At 40.1% G+C, this 16,016-nt stretch overlaps 1 protein-coding gene across 1 annotated transcript in view; it reads left to right on the top strand.

Annotated features, from left to right (window-relative positions):
- Positions 1-2,526: 2,526 nt before the first annotated feature.
- RESF1 (retroelement silencing factor 1) overlaps positions 2,527-16,016 on the top strand; it is a 69,000-nt gene continuing 55,510 nt past the window's right edge. The window contains exon 1 of the mRNA XM_045465378.1: positions 2,527-2,673. The gene's annotated coding sequence lies outside the window, so the exon portion shown is untranslated. The remainder of the gene's footprint in view (positions 2,674-16,016) is intronic.

Genomic DNA, 16,016 nt, shown 5'->3' on the forward strand with positions numbered 1-16,016 from the left:
CCAGGCTTTGAGCTGTCAGCACAGAGCCTCACAACAGGGCTCTAACTCATGGACCATGAGATCATGACCTGAGCTAAAGTCAGACACTTAACTGACTGAGCCACCAGGCACCCCATGAGTCTCACATTCTTATGGTGCCCTATACTACATCATTAAATGTGTTTATTTCTTGTTAATCTGTCTTATGTTAATTTAATTAGTAGACCAGCCAAAAGAATCTGGAAAGGTAGAGGAAAATTTTTCCATCCCCTATAAGGGTCAGTCAGAAATTGAGATGACTCACCTTCCTCCCTTTTCTGGTAGTTAGCAGAAACTTTATGGGTTATAAGGAACAAAAATATAATGTGTGAGGCAAGGCAAAAGTTTATTTCTAGTTACCTAAGGTAGATGGCTTGAGAGTTAATTATGTTCAAGTTTAGCAAGAAACTTACAATTTAAGCTAGTCTGGAGCTTTGGTTTCCATTCTACCTAGAAAAAGGAGTGCTTTAACTTGAGGCCTGCAATTCTATTATATAAAGTCTATAAGAGATTTTAACACAAGTTACAGAACAGCAAGAATTGTAGAAAAAAATATATTTTGTGGTCTTCCACAGACAGTCAAAGCTTCTGAGTGTCCATTAGGACATCCTAGGACATGCAAGATTTGATACTAGAAAAAGATGTGGACATTAATTTCCTGAAGTTTAGCTTTTGATCTAAGACTTAACTCTGGACTTTGAGACCAGTCTGCTCTCTTAAAACCCGAAATTATGACTCAGAAAAATTGCAAATTGCTTAAAGTATATTTCTGATGATTTTTTTACATCATGAATGTTAATCTAAAAATTTCAAGTGTCTACTGTACTTTAATTAAATATTCTCCCAGACAAAATCCTAAAAGAAATTTATGAGCTAGTAAATTCAGAGTTACTCCTTTACATTGAAAATTGATCCCTTGAAGTCACTTAAAACACTAATTTTTTATTCTTTTCTATTTTGAAATCTTCAAATGTTGACTGTTTAAGAGTGGAGCTCTTTTGGATAGGGCTTGATGAAGGAGTAAGTGAAAAGCAAAAGACAGTTGGGATATTTACCATCTTTGAAATTATCTTCAAAGGGCAGGATAGAAAAAATTTTGTAAAACATGATTTACCCATACTTGGCATTTGTGTTATTTCCACATATGTTTCCTCAAGTAGATTCACATCATATGAAAAGGGTTTTGTGTCCTGTTTTCAAGGGGAGGGAAGGTTGAGGATGACTCTTCAAAGTCTAACTTGAAAATCAAGGCAGAAAGAATGGATGACAGTATTTGGATGACTTCCTTCAAAATACATGGGCTTGACATTATTCCACAGTGCTTCTATTGAACATGACCTCTGGGGTTAAAAAGACTTCTGTTCAGGGTACCCAGGTGGCTCAGTCAGTTAAGCATCTGACTCTTGATTTCAGCTCAAGTTATAATCTTACAGTTCGTAGGTTTGAGCCCCATGTCGGGCTCTGCATTGACAGCATGAAACCTCCTTAGAATTCCTCTCTCCTTCTCTCTCCCTCTCTCTCTTACCCTCCCCTGCTCATGTTCTCATTTTCTCTCTCTCTCTCTCAAAAAGAAACAATAAATTTAAAGAAAAAAAAAAAGAAAGACTGTTTCAAATCCTTGTTCTGCCATGTGTTGCTACCTAGTCTTGGAACAATTACTTAACTACTCTGAGCCTTAGTTTTTGCATCTGACAAATGGGGATAATAATGGTGTCTATTTACTGTGTCACTGAAAACATTAAATGACTTTAAAAAACGTAAAACAGTACCATGCTCAATAAATATTAGTGGCAGTTTCAGTGACTCCCCACCATTATCCTAAAAATATTAAAGGTGAAACTCTTTAAGATGGCAAAGTCTTAATCTGGCTCATGCTCATTACCCCAGTGTACCAAATGGAATATACATTCTTCCACAAACTATGATGTTCTTTGGGTCTCTGCCTTGTTCATGCCTTCACCTCCTCTATTCCCAGGAGTCTTTATCTTCTCAGATTGACTATTTTTGAGAGAGCTAGAGAGAGACAGAGCATGATGGGAAGAGGGGCAGAGAGAAGGGGAGACACAGAATCCAAAGCAGGCTGTAGGGTCTGAACTGTCAGCACAGAGCCTGACACAGGGCTCCAACTCATGAACCGCAAGATCATGACCAGAGCTGGTCGGATGCTTCACCGACTGAGCCACCCAGGTGCCCCTCACTATCCATTTCTTAAGGCTCAGCCCTGGCATTACTTCTCTAAAGTCTCCATTGATTATGTTAAGGCGCTCCTCACGTGTCCTTGGGATAACTTCTGTTCATATCTATCTATATCTTTGCATATATAACTTTGTTTCACTGCTATAAATTCTCTGAGAGCAGAGATTATGTATTATTCATATTGTGAACCCCAGAGGCCAGTGCAGTGATTTGTACATGGGAGATATTCAGTGAACGTTAGATAAGTGAATAATGAATGACTAAATTATGCTCAGACAAACTAATTCCAGGTTCTAATCCTTTGTTTTGCAGTTCCAAGACCTCAAGTTTGTTTAAACGTTCAGGAAGAAGCAAGCTTAACGGAACTAAATCATACTAAATAGACTCTCAAAGTAGTGTATAAACCAGAATGCAATTTATTGAAAAAGAACTCCTGTCAATGCATTGTCTCCCCTAGAGGTAAGTCTATATACTAATAATCAGTATAACTTCTGAGGAGCTCAGTATGTTCCAGGTAATGCCCTGAGTTCACCAGGAGTGAGTCCATCTCTGAAAAATGAACTAGTGTTAAGTAGACTATTGAGATGGCCTTGAAAAACTAGAGAGTCAATGTATCAATTTACAATTACATTGAGCACAGAATGCTCAATTCTGTATGAAGAGCACATTCTCTTCCAGTACTCAAGCCATCCAGCAAGCCAATCCCAACCAAGGGCTCAATTATTAATTTACAAGGTAAAAGTTACTATGACAGGGAGGGGAAATACTATACTCAAGAACCTTATGATGTACATAAATTGTACTCTTACAACTTATAAGTACATAAGATGTACTCTACAGTCTGACCTTTGAAGCCAAATCATTAGAATAAAGGAAGCTAGATGATCAAATATTTAATGGTATCAGGCTGAAATGAGATTTGTGAAAGGGAACTGAACACTAGTAGTCTGTGGGTTAAAGCCTTCTCACTGCAAAAACACCAAAGAAAACTTGTGAATTTAGTTTTTACACTATTTATCTGGCTAACCTACCACCTTCACACTAACTTTTCTATGGATGGGTGAATCTGGTTGACAATTTTTTTTTCTTAAAGAATCAGATAATAAATATTTTCAGCTTTGTGGTCCATATAATGTCTGTTACAAGTACTCAACTATGCCATTGCAGCATAAAAGTAGCCACAGGTAATACATAAATGAATGAGCATGGCTATGTTCAAACAAGACCATTTATGGACACTAAAATGTGGCCTTCATATAATTTTCATGGGTCATTAAGTATTATTATTCTTTTGATTTTTTTTCCCCAACCACTTAAAAAGCCACTCAACCCACAGGTGATACAAAAATAGGGCTGCAGGTAATTTATTGACCCATTATCTAGTCAATAAAAAAGAATCAGGCTAGGAGGTGTGGCCTAATATTAATAAAGAAATAAGGGAGTTTTGAAAGGCAGTTCCCTAAATTATTCCTTAAAGTTATCTCAGCAGTGACAGGTTAATCTCATTACAGAGTTGGGTAATCTCATTATAGAGCCCCTACACATATCTAGGATACCTACTTATTCTGTAGTTTTCTTGGGAGGCAGATTGCTAAAACTCTCACTGCTTTAGACTCCCCCATTTTAGCCCCTCTCCTCAGTATTTCTACAGCAGGTGATTCGTTCTCTAAGCTTTGACTCCAGCGTCCTTTAGAACACAACATTGATCCCTATGCCTAGATACTGTGCTACTCTACTGCTACTCCCCAACAAAGAGTTAGTTATCATCAATATTTATTGGATATCAGCTGGAGAAACAAAGAGTAAGACAGAAAATGTCCCTGCCCTTAAAGAATTTCCAGCCTCATCAGAAGGCAGATTTTCTTCATATAACACGTGATTGCCAATTAGCTGTGTAAACGGCTAATTTTGCAGTCCTAATCTTTACTGGCCTCTCCAAAAAGCCACCTCAACTAAAATGGCCTCTGATACAGAAAATCTATGTTAATATCAACGGAAGCTTCCTTGGGAGCTATCTTTATTTATACACACTGTCTTTTGTTTAGCTTAATTTATATTATTGCCATTGCATTATGAGACCCTTCAGGACATAAATCAAGTAGATGATTAACAAAATATTTCATGTTAATATAGAGAGGTTTTACAATATTAAACTGACAGTCATTTCATATTTCCATACTTATATGCTTGGGTCACTGTGTGTGCCTTATATGAATACTTACCTCATTGGTTCCATCAGTGTTCTTTCATGGTGGATTACTTTGTATTTTAGTCGACTTAACTTTAATATCCTAAAATAGAGTAACGAGAGTCATTTCTATTTTATTTTTAGCAACTGTTATTGAATTAGTATTTAAATTTTTTTTTAATGTTTATTTTTGAGAGTGAGAGAGAGAGAAAGAGTGCAAGCAGGGGAGGGGCAGAGAGAGAGGGAGACACAGAATCTGAAGCAGGCTCTGGGCTCTGACCTGTCAGCACAGAGCCCGATGCAGGGTTCAAACTCACAGACCATGGGATCATGACCTGAGCCAAAGTCAGACACTTAAACAACTGACCCACGCAGGTGCCTCAAATTATTATTATTTTAGAGTGAGATTTTAATAAATTGATTTTGAAGTTGAGGGGTGAATAAATGCATGGGGTTGTGGGTGGGGAGTGGAAACATCATTCCCACCATTCCCACTGTATTGGGAACGTCAGAGTGGTGCCTTCCAGCTAAGTAGTAAAGCTGGGGTGTGTGTGAAGAAGAGGATCATGGATGCCTGGTGATGAGTTAAAACTTCATGCAGGGTAAATACATCAGCATTCTATGATTTCATTTTACATCTGTTTCATTTCATTCTGCATTCCAAAGCAGTATCAAATAGAAAATGACATTTAGATGTCTTGCATTTTCTTTTTTTTTTAATTTTTTTTTTTTCAACATTTATTTATTTTTGGGACAGAGAGAGACAGAGCATGAACGGGGGAGGGGCAGAGAGAGAGGGAGACACAGAATCGGAAACAGGCTCCAGGCTCTGAGCCATCAGCCCAGAGCCCGACGCGGGGCTCGAACTCACGGACCGCGAGATCATGACCTGGCTGAAGTCGGACGCTTAACCGACTGCGCCACCCAGGCGCCCCTGTCTTGCATTTTCTTACAGAATTCAAATTTGTTGCCTAATGTCAAGATTGCTCCCATTTCAGAAATCTCACATTCAGGGATCCTAGGTGGCTCAGTTGGTTAAGTGTCCAACTTTGGCTCAGGTTATGATCTCACAGTTTGTGGGTTTGAGCCCCCCCTCGGGCTCTGTGCTGGCAGCTCAGAGCCTGGAGACTGTTTGGATTCTGTGTCTTCCTCTCTCTCTCTACCCCTCTCCTGCTTGTGGTCTCTCTCTCTCTCTCAAAAATAAATAAGTATTAAAATAAATAAATAGGGGCGCCTGGGTGGCGCAGTCGGTTAAGCGTCCGACTTCAGCCAGGTCACGATCTCGCCGTCCGTGAGTTCGAGCCCCGCGTCGGGCTCTGGGCTGATGGCTCAGAGCCTGGAGCCTGTTTCCGATTCTGTGTCTCCCTCTCTCTCTGCCCCTCCCCCGTTCATGCTCTGTCTCTCTCTGTCCCAAAAATAAATAAACGTTGAAAAAAAATTTAAAAAATTTAAAAAAAAAAAATAAATAAATAAAATAAATAAATAAATAAATAAATAAATCTCACATTCACTGTTCCTTCTACTAAAAAACAAAATTCAGGGCACCTGACTGGCTTAGTCAGAAGAATATATGACTCTTGATCTTGGGGTCATAAGTTTGAGCCCCACGTTGGGTATATAGATTACTTAAACAAACAAATAAATATTTAAAAATAAAAATTAAAAACAAAATTCAACTGAGAAAATTTGAAGATCTAATTGGCTTTATTAAATGATTCATGAATCTGGTAGTATCCAATCTAGCAAGTAGAAGGGAATTTCTTTGAACTAAACAAAAGAAAGGTTTTTAAAGGCAGAGAAGGTGCATAAAACTAGAAGAAAAGAATTTATTAGCATGAAATGCATTGTTTAGGCAAGGTTGCCCTCTTAAGGGGAGTGTGTAGAGAATAAGATGGACTTACTCATGTCAAGCAATGACTCATGTCAAGCAGTGATGTAAGCAGCCAATGGTGTTGCAACTAAGACCAGATATCACCAAAACCAGCCACAGACTAGCAGTTCCAAGGACCGATAATCTCTACGACCACTGGAACCTGGAAGAACCAGGAGCTGATAATCACTAGAACCAGAAAGGGCCTACAAAGGCCTAACACTGATTAAACTCCATTGGAAAGGGAGAACTTCTGCATCTAAATATCAGACGCTCCAGACACAGACCCTTTCACCTCTTACCGAATTTGAAAGACACCTGCCTCTCAGTTGATCTCTGAACCTTATAGGGAGCCTCCAATGCCAGAATATAATAAGCAGTACATGCCAAAAGCTGACCTGGACTAGACAGGCTTCATCTCAACTGTGTACTTACAAACTGACTTTACTCTGGCTCATTAACTTCTTACCTCCTGATGTATCTTGTTTGTTGTGTGACTTTGTGCTTTGCTTTGTTGATATGCATGAAGCCAAGTTAAATGCGTGGTGAAATGCCATTGAGTTTGGAATCCTGAACCTGCTTTACAATTAATGTTAACCTTGTTTTATGATTAAATGCTGGAAGCCGAGCTATCCCAGCCTGAGTGGCAAGGCCCGGGCTGTGGATGGATTGGTGACTACAGGGTGGCCCGCCGACAGTGAAGCTTCTTGTACTCCTGCTTTTAGGTAATTTGGCCTTATTAAAGTACCTGGAGTATTGTCTGTTGGGGAATGGCCCTCGGCAGGCCCCCTGGGAAAAGAGCCATTAGGGAAGAAAATAAGGTTCTGCAAGAAATTGTGCGGCCTTACGCTTAGCCCTTGCCATCCCCTATGGAGACTCCTCTACTTACAGGAAGGATAGCCTCATACATTTGCCAGCAAAGAGGGCCTGTAAAGGAGAGACATATGGATTTGAAAGCCTCACTCCGGCAACTAAGGAGTGTATCTCTGGGCACAGGTGACTTCAACCCCTAGGCCCACCTGGCCCCCCGGAGGCATTCCAGATGATGACTGAACCTAGTTGATTAAGGTACAGAATGGTTCATTAGATCCTAGGTGCATTGTGTCTCTGAGAATGCATAAGGCGTGGGTTCCTAAGGCCCTTTTGGCCCCCTCCTCTCACCTTGGACCCAGGCGAACACTTTTGTTTTTCAAAACCATGAATGGTTCAGGGAAACAACTAAGAGGTCATGTCCCTGTAACTGTTCCACTTGAGGTGTTGAGAGATAGATGACCTTTCATGAAAACAGCAAAGCAAATACTTCTTAGCTTATAGATAAACATAGATACATAATAAAAACAATGAAAGAAATTAATCAATAAGCAAAGGGCAGGAGGGAACGTTACAAAAAAACAACCACATTATTCCTTATTGGGTGATTACACAAAGGAACAATTTTAGAATTGGGTAATGCCAGAAAACATAGATGACGTATGCTACAAGGAAATCACTAGCAAATATAATGCCACGTTTGCTGCAATAATCGGCCAGTTCAACACACTGCTGTTGTCTGTGTCCACTTTTATTTTTTAATTTAGTTGTTTATTTTAGTTCTGTTTTATTTTCACTTTTTCGCCGACACTGTTCATCCTTCGGGAACCCCTGGACTTGCTGGAGCTGGACTCCGGCAATTAAATAAAGCTGACATTGTGGAGAGACACATCTTGTGTGTGTTCATCTTCATAGAGTGACCAAACCAACGTGAGTTCATTCCTTGGTGAGTCACAGATAGAAACTACACCAGGCTGAGGTGTTGCGCAAAGTAAAGTTTATTTGCAGCAAATAAGGAGATCACAGAGAGTAACTTCTAAAACTGTGACTCTCCAAGTGACGGTGGATGGGTTCCTTTTATTTAGGGTTAGGATAAATATTTAAAAAGGGGGTTCTTATCTATATCAAGGGGCATAAGGTTGTGCATGTGCTTTAAGGAAACATGCCTACACATACATTGTATGTTATGTAAATGAGGCTTGTGCTCCTCTTTGGGCAGAGATTTTAGTATTATAATGAGGTAAAGGTAATTGTCGGTCATTCTAGAGGTCACTGCATAGTCCATCAGCACAGTTGTGAATCAGGGTTATGCTCAAACTGATCTGGGTGGTCTGGGCCTCTGGAAGTCTTGCCAGGGCTGTCACCATTGCTGAAGGGGTGCTTTTGCTTTCCATTAAGAAAATAAACTGGAAAGAAGAGCTTAAGGAAAAATGTGGGACAAAGGTCGGTGAGTACACAAGTAGCTGTACAGTAAAAGTCAGGTCTTGGGATCTAGCCTGTGACAATAGTATACTTGTGACAGTGTAGAAGGGATATATCAATAAATTTCCTAGTATTAGGGCCCCTGGGTGGCTCAGTCAGCTAAGCGTCTGACTCTTGATTTCGGCTCAGATCACGATCTTATGGTTTGTGAGATCAAGCCCCATGTCAGGCTCCACACTGACAGTAGAGCCTGCTTGGGATTCTCTCTGTCCTCTTTGCCCTTCCCCTGCTCATGCTCTCTCTCTCTCAAAATAAATAAATAAACTTAAATAAATAAATTTTCTAGTATTAACCAGTAAATTCCACATTGACTGGCTAAAGATTACATTCCTGGAGAGTTGGAACTGTAGGTAGGTTAGGTATTAAATCTTGCTCTACTGACTTGGGGCCTTAACCTAAATGATGCCATTTTGGGCCTGTGATTTTCTTTTTAATGCTTATTTTTTTTGAAAAGTATACTATTCCTCCTAAGGCAAAAAGTATGTTGTTGGGTCTTGGGGCAGGCACATTGGCATATTGGTTATTTGTGATTTTGGCTCAGGTCGTGATTCCAGGATCGTGAGATCAAGACACATGAGGTGTGGAGCCTTCTTAAGATTCTCTCTCTCCCTCTCCCTCTCAATCTCCCCTGCTCTCCCTTCCTCTCTCTCTCAAAATGAATAAATAAAAATAAAAATAAAAATAAAAGAATAAAAACAGCCAATGCAAGAACACCCTCCTTTGTCTCCAGAAAGCAAGAAATAAACCTCCAATGTGAAGGGTATGCTCCCTGAACCAAGAGGTAGAAACGTGCATCCTTATCAGAGACAGGAATTCAGGGCCAAAGACATAATAAATAAATAAATAAATAAATAAATAAATAAATAAATAAATAAATAAATAAAAAGTCTCTGGATAAATTCAAACCTATGTTTCTTTGTCTTATCGATTCCTCACATATTTGTTTTTGTGTATAAAAAGTATAAATGCTGCCTGCCTTGGTCATTTCTTAAGTCCCATATCTATGAGACCTTTGCATGAATTAGCTAAATTTGCTTTTTTCACTGTTAACCTGTCTTGTGTCAGTTTAATTATTAGACCAGTCACAAGAACCAAACAGTCTTGGGAGGATATTTTCCCTCTTCCCAAAGTGTCTGTCTTTTACAAATGGTATTTCAAAATAAATCCCTTAGGCATTCAACCCATCCAAACAGACTGCCATGCTAAAGCTCCCTTACCCAGAATTTCAGGCACCTCTGCTCTTAGTCTATCTTGGGACTCTGAGGAAGGCTTCTAGGAAAAGATAAGCTAGAATGAATTTTGAAGGATGGGTAAGAAAAAGTTGGAAGAGTGTTCCAAAAGAGTATCAGCTACCTGAGAGGCTGGAGAGTTTATGAAGAGCCTTCCATTGTATATGATGCTATGGAGCTTCAAATCTTTTTTTCCAGTTTGTGATGAAATAGTTTAAAGCTGTGTCTGGTTGTAAAGGAAAACTAATGTCTTCATTTATATTATACACACTAACCTCCGAATATTCAGACCACTCCAGTACTCAGAATTATGAGGTTTTGGAGTGATTGGGGGGATCCAGAGCCAACAGTCAAGGAATTCTTGAAGACATCTTTGGTGCAAAAAGGTGATTTTATTAAAGCATGGGGACAGGACCCGTGGGCAGAAAAAGCTGCCCTGGGACCATGAAGAGACACAGGTCATAAACTTGGGAGTTGGGGGATGTAAAGTTCAAGGCAAGCTTCCAATCAGATTTTCATATGCTAAAGAAGACTCACAGGATACTGGAGGCCTAGCTATTGTCAAGCTAAGGTTGTTTTTCCCTCTAGCAAAGCATAAGCTTTGGGGAATTCCTGGAGAAATGTTTTATTCTGCCAGCCTCAAGTATTTGTCAGTGGGCTGCAGGTTTTCAGGAAATTTATTTTATCTGTCATTTCTTTCTGCCTTTGTGTCCCACACCAAGAACACTCCACAAACACTCACGATGCCATATATGGGTTTTCTACACATCATGCAATTCTGCGACACCCACTGGGTGTCCTGCAATTTAACTCAATTCTGACACTTTCTACCTGGAGATAGCACCAGGTCCCAGAGGTTAAGGGCTCAGTTCCATTAGACTGTCCCCTCATTTCTACCTCAGACTCCAATCACAAACCTAGGTTGTCACTTGTGCTTCTGACCAACAGGCTATAACGTACAGCTTCACCCCCTCCTCCAATTAATTTGCTAGAGCGGCTCATAGAACTTAGGAAAAGAGTTAACAACAGTCCCTGGGGCCCTGGGTGGCTCAGTCAGTTGAGCATCCGGCTCTTGATTTCAGCTCAGGTCATGGGATGGAGCCCAGCAGCAGGCTCCACTCAGAATAGAGTCTGCTTAAGCCCTCTGCCCCTCTCCCCTGCTTGCACTCTAGAAAGAAAGAAAGAAAGAAAGAAAGAAAGAAAGAAAGAAAGAAAGAAAGAAAGAAAGAAAGAAAATTTCATAAAAAAAGAAGAAAGAAAGAAACAGTGGGCCCCAAATGTAGTCACTTGCCCCCAGCACAGCAAACCTTAACTGCAGTTTGAACCTCTCCCAGAAATAAATGTGACCTTTAAGCAGTTGATCTGAAATGTCCTGATCAGCACCTGTGAGATAATCTCCATAAGTCCCTGTATTCCCTTCCCCCCAAAACACAGAAGCCCTAAAACAACCTTCCTTTTCTTTTGCTAATAACTTCCCTGCTCCCCTGCTTTTTGCCTAGAAAAACCTTGTGTTTGGTACAATTCCTCAAAAAGCCTATCTATTTGCTAGGAAGGATGCTGTCCAATTCACGTATTGAATAAAGCCAATTAGATCTTCAAATTTGCTCAGTTTATTGCGAGGGCATTAAAGGATACGGATGAACAGCCAGATGAAGGGCTACATGGGGCGGGGCATGTGGGGAAGGTGGGGAAGTACACCTAGCTTCTGTGTCTTCTCTAGGAGGATCACTCTCAGCACCCTCACATACCCCTGAGGCCCAGGCTTCATCACACAGACAGGACTGCTTAAATCCTTGGTCGTTGGGGACTGATTTGACCTTCAACCCCTCTCTCCTACCCGGAGATGGGGGTTAGTGAGGAGAGACTGAAAGTGCCAACCCTCTAATCACAGAGTTTGTTCCACTGGCAATCAGCCCCCTTCTTAGATGCACTCCAAAAGTCTCATTAACGTGAACTCAGGTGTGGCTGAAAAGGGATTGTTACATGAATAACAAATGGCACCCATTTCTTCTTCCTTACCCTGGAGCTATTTCAGGAACTGGGAACCCAAATCAATACTGTAAACAAATGATGCCCCTAAAACTCTTAATACTGAAAATTGCAAGGGTTTTGCAGGAACAGTAGACAGAAAGAAATAGATATTTCTTTAATAAATCACAATATCACAGTGGCACAATCAGATTAGTAGTTTAAACTAGATGAGTCATCCTAATTGTGACAAGGATAGGTTTAGTGGAGGCAGACAGAGTCAGGCAAAGCTGTGGTAATGAAGGCAGACACTGAAAAAGCCCTTAATAACTCAGTGGTGGTGATGAAACATTGTAGTTAGACGGTCAATCTTAACACTCATTCATTCTTCATACTTAAAAAATAACTGTTAATTGGTGAGTATGTGTTTTTAAGTATATCCTTAGTTGCCTGGCAGGATCCCCGTTTGACCTGTTGTCTTGGTTTCTGCTTTCACTCTCAGTGGTGACCTCATGTGGGTGATCATTTATGAAGTCTCCCTATTATTTAAGCAACCCCTACATAGGACACCAATAATTGCTAATGGTTTTGCAGTTTAATGTTTCATCTCAGCTTTTCCTCTCATTGTCTACATGACTTTACCTCTGTTATTGTTTCCTTTGTGAAATATACAGATTGATCATATCCTCAGTATGTTTTTGTTCTTTTTAGGATCAGTGTTGTCAAGACCCCTTCCTACATTAATTCCTAAGTCAATGTGGGGTGTGTGTGTGTGTGTGTGTGTGTGTGTGTGAACATTTTTTCAACTTTGTTGGAAACCCATAGTTAAAGTTCAATTTTATATCACCACCCAATATAGACATAGATGCACATATAATTGAAAGAAAAGTTTCACAATGTAATTGCAAGACAATCTTGCAATGAATTCTGGTATTTCATAGTCTACTCTTTTCTGTTATATTCTAGTCCATTTGATTCCACTTCGTTTTTTAAAAATTCTGGTCAAAACCCACCACCATATGGTTATGGTTTTATGAATTGACCAATGGGTTGTAACTTGAAAATTGAAAACTATGGGGCGCCTGGGTGGCGCAGTCGGTTAGGCGTCCGACTTCAGCCAGGTCATGATCTCGCGGTCCGTGAGTTCCAGCCCCGCATCAGGCTCTGGGCTGATGGCTCAGAGCCTGGAGCCTGTTTCCGATTCTGTGTCTCCCTCTCTCTGCCCCTCCCCCGTTCATGCTCTGTCTCTCTCTGTCCCAAAAATGAATAAATGTTGAAAAAAAAAAAATAAAAAAAAAAAGAAAAAAAAAAAGAAAATTGAAAACTACTGGAGAGCCTGGATGACTCACTTGGGGTTGAGTGAAGGACTCTTTACGTGGGCTCAGGTCATGATCTCATGGTTTGTGAGTTCGAGCGTCGAATCAGGCTCTGTGCTGACAGCTTGGAACCTGTTTGGGATTCTATCTCCCTCTCTCTCTGCCTCTCCCTGCTCACTCTCTCACTCTCTCAAAATAAATAAAAATAAACTTTAAAATAAAGAAAATTGAAAACAACTGCAGTAGATTATCCCATCATTGTGTCACCAGCAAGACCTCAATAAGTAGGGAAAGCGTTAGCAGTAGGCAGGGATAGATAAGGGACCCTCCCTGAGGCTGATTGCAGCTGCAGTGGCTCCACCTGGGCTACGCCCTAGACTTCAAGGCTCACCTTAGGGGCCCTCAGCCCTCCTACTCCTCACAGTGTCTACCATGCTGGTGGGAGGCTATAGCTGTGGGCGGGTTTTGGAAAAAAAGGATAAATGCATTCCAGACCTGCCCATGCTAGGTGCCATGAATAGTCTCACAAACTTGTCCAGTTCCTGATAAGGTACCAATAAAAAGAGACAAAAATATTTGGCAGCAAGCCAGTCGGGGACCCTTCTCACTCTTCAGAGCTTTGTACTTTCGCTCAACAAACTCTATCGCTTTGCTCACTCTCTCCTGTCTGAGAGACTCATTCTTCAACTCCATGAGACAAGGACCAGCGTCTCTCCCACCCTCCTGTAACACTAAGACCTAAGCTTTACTGCACACCAACTTATAAATAACCTACGTTTGTTCCACATTTTTCCTTAAGCTCTTATTTCTAGTTTCTCTCTCTCTCTTTTAGTAATCTCTACACCCAGTTTGTGGCTTGAACTCACAGCCCTGAGTCAAGACTTGCATGCTCTACTGACAGCCAGCCAGGTGCTCATTCAGTCAATCTGTCCTACTCTGGTCTCTGGCAACTGTGGATCTGCTTTCTGTCACTATATAGCTTGCCTTTCCTGGGATTTTATGTAAATGGAATCATACAGTATAATCACTTGTGTTGGACTCTTTCCATCCAGCATAATACTTTTGAGATTCATACCAGCAATGAATTAAAGCTCCAAATGCTCCACATTCTCACCAACACCTGATATTATTAGTCTTTTTAATTTGAATCACTCTAGCGGGTGTGAAGTGGTATTTCATGGTTTTATTTTGCATTTCCCAATGATTAAGTGATGTTCTTATTTGCCATTCATATAACTTCTTTGGTAAAGTGTCTGTTCACATTTCTCTCTTATCATTCTTGCCAGACTTGTGTGTTCTTTTAAAATAACTTCCTTTTAAGTTGGATTTATTTCTGTGTTTTTCTCATTTTGGGGTTTAGGACATGCTACCTATAAATATGACACGTTGGCATATTGAATATTTTGAGCTAAAGGAGTTTGAGAAAACAGAAACAGAAAGGTCACTTTGACCTTTCCTCTGTCCTCTTCCCCTACAAAGGTCGTAAAACCATCATATGAGAGGAGCTTTCCCTATGCTGAAGGAAAGGAGTGCCCTTACTCCAAGGACAAAGAGACAAGGAGAAGAATCCAAACAAACAGGTCTTGCTATGTTTCTCCCAGTTTACTGTATTTACTTCCTAATACAAGCTTTTTCAGTTTATAAATTTCTCTCTATTATTTAGTTGCATTCTGCATTTACCATCTGTGATATTTTTATAATCATTTGGCTCAACATACTATCATTTCCATTCAGAAATCTTTTTTTTTTTAGGGGTGCCTGGGTGGCTCAGTTGGTTAAGCACCAGACTTTGGTTCAGGTCATGATCTCGCAATTCGGGAGTTCGAGCCCCACATTGGGCTCGGTGCTGACGGCTCAGAGCTTGCAGCCCCCTTCAGATTCTGTGTCTCCCTCTCTTCTCTGCCCCTCCCCTGCTTGTACTCTGTCTCTCTCTCAAAAAAAAAAAAATAAGTATTAAAAAAATTAAAAAAAAAAAAGAATGCAGGCATAATAAAATAATTTTCAGACAAAACTGAGTCTCTAAAATAGGAAAAGGTTAGGTAGGAGGAAATTGATCCCAGATGAGAAGTCTAAGTTCAAGAAGAAACAAAGGTTAAAAAAAAAAAAAAAAAAAGTAGTAAATGTTTGAATACATTTTTTTAAAAATATTTTTAATGCTTATCTTTTGAGAGAGACAGAGACAGAGCACAAGTGGGGGAGGCGCAGAGAGAGAGGGAGACACAGAATCCAAAGCAGGCGCCAGGCTGTGAGCTGTCAGCACAGAGCCCGAAGCGGGGCTTCAACTCATGAACCGCGAGATCATGACCTGAGCTGAAGTCGGGTGCTCAACTGGCTGAGCCACCGAGGTGCCCCAATGTTTGAATAAATCTAAACAAATATCAACTATAAAACAATGATGACATTTAATGATATGTATATTTAAAATAAAAAAATCCAAAGTAATATATGTCAGGTCCATCTTCTGGAGGAGATAAAGATATTTATTAACGTCAGACATTGTAATTTAAATGATCACGTTGCAATGTATAGGGTAATCAATAACAAAAAACGAAAACAAAAACCACATCCCCAAAACAAATAGAATATATAACTCCCAAACTAGTAGGAAAAATAATAAAATTAATCCAAAAGAAGACAAAAAAAGAGTAGGAAGTAAATACAGCCTAAACTAGGATGGTAGATTTTTGTGGGTTCGGCTTTTGGCTTTGTTCTTTAAAGTCGATGGCTGCAGAAAGAATTACTCAAGACTCTATGCAAGTCAAGAGAGATGAGAGGGAGGCCAAGGGAAGTCTCCCTGAATTGCTCTCAAGCTCCTGTATTTATTAAGCATATATTTAGGTAAACAATATGCAACACATCAGTGTGCTACATGTCAGTAGGAACAAATGGAAAACATGCAGAAAAATACATTAAGGCTTTCCCAAGAATTCAAAAGAGCA

The sequence above is a fragment of the Leopardus geoffroyi genome, chromosome B4, assembly GCF_018350155.1.
Source record: "Leopardus geoffroyi isolate Oge1 chromosome B4, O.geoffroyi_Oge1_pat1.0, whole genome shotgun sequence".
Classification (NCBI taxonomy): domain Eukaryota; kingdom Metazoa; phylum Chordata; class Mammalia; order Carnivora; family Felidae; genus Leopardus; species Leopardus geoffroyi.